Genomic DNA, 3,426 nt, shown 5'->3' with positions numbered 1-3,426 from the left:
TCAGTTTCACTTTCCTGCTTAGCTTCCTCCACACCTTCCTTCAAGATTTCTGGCTCCTGTTCTGAGGGCCTGATTCCTTCTTCTTCTGAGACTTCCTTCAATATGGTGATGGCCTTGCATTCTTCCCATCTCACTCTCTTTTGTTCCCCTTTAGGATTCTTTTCTGTGTCACTAGGGAACACTGCAGTTGATTTGGGGGCCTGTTGAGATAGCTCTCCTACTTGAGACTCCATCCTCTTGAGTTTTTCACCATGGTTTCTTAAGGTAGCTCTCACATCATCCCTGAAGCTTTTCAATTCGGTTATGTCTTGACTCATGGTTGCCATCATTCCTTCTATCCGGTTTAATTGATCTTGAAATTGTTGGTTCGGATTAGGTTGGGTAGGTTGATTATTTTGGCCATGATATGATGGTTGGGAGTAAGTGTTTTGTGTGGCTTGGTATGATCTTTGGTTGGAGTTTTGGTATGTGGAATTGTTATGTTGGTTGTGGTTGTAAGGTTTGTGGTTATGTGGTTGGGTTTGTTGGTTCCCCCACCCAAAGTTTGGGTGATTTTTCCATCCTGGGTTGTAAGTGTTGGAATGTGGATCATATGATTGCCTTTGTTGGTTTCCCACAGAGTTTGCCTCTTCCCAATTACCTCCTTCAATGCTTACTTCCTCTTGATCTTGTGTGTGTATTGCAGCCACTTGCTTTGTTTCTAATTGCCTGGTAAGCTCTGCTAGTTGCTTGGCAAACACCTTGTTTTGGGCTAGAATTGTATCAACATGGTTCAGCTCCATGACTCCCTTAGTGTTGTGCCTCTCTGATGCATAGTAGTACTCATTCTCAGCCACTGTCTCAATCACTTCAATGGCTTCTTCCACAGTCTTTTTCCTGTTCAATGAACCTCCTGATGAATGGTCTACAGCCTTCCTTGATTCATAAGAGAGTCCATCATAGAAAATATGCAATTGCACCCAATCATGGAACATGTCTGGTGGGCATTTCCTTGTCAAATCCTTGAATCTCTCCCATGCCTCGTAGAGAGTTTCACCATCTTGTTGTCTAAAAGTCTGAACCTCAGATCGAAGCCTATTGACCTTTTGTGGGGGTAGAAACGTGCCAGAAACTTGCTTTCCACCTCATCCCATGTTGTTAGACTCCCCCTTGGGAATGATTCCAGCCACTTAGCTGCTTTGTCCCTAAGTGAAAATGGGAACAAAAGCAGTTTATAGGCATCTTCCTGGACTCCATTGGACTTCACAGTGTCACAAATTCTCAGAAATTTTGTGAGATGTTGGTTGGGATCTTCATTAGCACTCCCACCAAATGAACAATGATTCTCCACAAGTGATATTAGCTGTGGTTTGAGTTCAAAATTGTTGGCCTGAATGGGTGGTTTCTGAATGCTGCTACCACAATTCCCAGAGGTTGGGTTTATGTATGAACTAAGAACCCTCCTCTCAGGAATGGCATTGTTTCCATCAGCTCTCTCATGGTTGTGAACTTCTCTATCCATATTGAGATCTAAAGCTTCCTCAAAATTGTCCTCAGATTCTCCTTCAGATTCCTCTTCTCCCAGTACTCTCTTCCCTCTTGCTTCCCTTCTCAGTCTATGAAGGGTCCTCTCTGGTTCGGTATATGGAGGAGTTGATGTCTCTCCTCTCCTACTTGTCATACAAGAACACAGCACAGGCAACAAACAAGTGAAATACTCTTGGTTAATGGAAGAGTATGGTTAGAGCAATTGAGGAATTAATTCAAACAGTTAGTGAGTCAGTGAGTTAGTTGCTTGAATTTAAAGGCATAAAGAAAGAAAGCATGTAACAGAGTGCAGAAATTGAAATTCAACAAGTAACATGTACTGAATTAATCAAAACAAAAAAAAATGCTCAATCTAGTTAACTTCCAATTTGAGAATTGTCAATCGAAAACCAATCCCCGGCAACGGCGCCATAAACTTGATGCGCATAAACTAGTTATGCTACGATTTAGGAAATTGCACGATCGGCAAAATTCCTTCCGGCAAGTGCACCGGTTATCGTCAAGTAAAAACTCACAATAGAGTGAGGTCGAATCCCACAAGGATTGGTTGAGTGAGCAATTCGGATTAGAAGTGTGTTCTAGTTGAGCGGAATCAAGATTTAGATGAGAATTGCGGAATGTAAAATTGGCGGGAAAAGTAAATGACAAGAAATTGAAATGGCGGAATCTTAAATTGCATGAATTAAAGAGCAGAAGCTAAATTGCTGAAATTAAAAGGGAATGGGGGTGATTGCATGAATTGAGTTGCAGAATGTAAAGAGAAAGTGGAAATCAGAAATGGGGAATTCATTGGGTGTTAGGAGATATTGAGATCTCCGAATCAAAACATGTTTATCTCTTCCTCAACCAATGCGTTCATTGAATTTTGCTTGGCAATCTTATATGATTGGATCCCAATCCCTTGGCTCACCAATTCTCTCTAAAAACAAACAAATTCCCAATCCCTTGGTTTAAATGTTCATAAGAAGAGATGATGCTCGATTACTGATTATACCACACAGTTTCATGAACCACAATTTGGTAGGATTACATGTCACAATATCCATCCAAACCCCAATCCAATTCACTGTGAGAAAGCTTTTCTAGCATGAATCCTCCATTCCTTTCCCAAGGTTCCGAAGGATTCCAATTATGGGTAGTATCTTTCCCAAGACAACTACCCAATGGAATTAGATCGAGAAGCTTTCTAACAAAATTCAAGAGAAAAGATTGAAGAAGAAGATAAACTATTATTGATTCATTGAATTACAATAGAGCTCCCTAACCCAATGAAAGGGGTTTAGTGAGTCATAGCTCTGAATTCAACTACAAAGATATGAAAACTAGCTAAATGAAAAGGTAAAAGTTCCAGTGCCCCTCTAACTTAAATTCTATCCTATTTATACACTTTCTATATTGAGCTTCTGTTGTGTTTCTTGGGCTTTGAGGCTTCTCCCTGCTTTCCTTTTGCCTTGGGTTTATGATCCATAATCTTGATGAGGCTGTTGATCCAAATTCTGTAACATTCATTGAGCCAACTTAGTGATAATCAAATAATGACACATGACTCAATAAATTGAAATTTCAGACTCATCAATCCTTCAGGCCCAATCCCATAAACCATGATATTCAATTGGGTTTCATACCAGAGTAAGTTTAAGTTAATGTTTGTGCTCAAATACTAACTTAAACCGCAATATTTTTGGCCCAGAAACCTTTTCCAAGAGTGGCGTTTAAGTTGCAGTTTAAGCTTAAACTGCAGCTTGTTTAAGCTTAAACTGCAGCTTAAACGCCAGACACTTCCAGTGATGCCTTTTGTGGAAGCACGTTTAAGCTTCAGTTTAAGGTTAAACTGAAGCTTAAACGTGGAAATGGAAGAAGGCAGCCCTGGAGGGTAATATAGTCGAACACGTTTAAGCT

The 3,426-nt window shown here is 40.3% G+C and overlaps 1 non-coding gene across 1 annotated transcript; it reads left to right on the top strand.

The window, feature by feature from the left end:
* The first annotated feature begins 972 nt into the window (after window positions 1-972).
* LOC112774179 (small nucleolar RNA R71) lies at window positions 973-1,076 on the top strand. Its single transcript, XR_003188678.1, has one exon. It is a non-coding gene; the product is annotated as a small nucleolar RNA R71 (small nucleolar RNA).
* The last annotated feature ends 2,350 nt before the right edge of the window (window positions 1,077-3,426 follow it).

The sequence above is a fragment of the Arachis hypogaea genome, chromosome 18, assembly GCF_003086295.3.
Source record: "Arachis hypogaea cultivar Tifrunner chromosome 18, arahy.Tifrunner.gnm2.J5K5, whole genome shotgun sequence".
Lineage (NCBI taxonomy): Eukaryota > Viridiplantae > Streptophyta > Magnoliopsida > Fabales > Fabaceae > Arachis > Arachis hypogaea.
The sequence above is the reverse complement of the archived record's forward strand: the minus strand, read 5'-3'. Positions and strand labels throughout refer to the sequence as shown.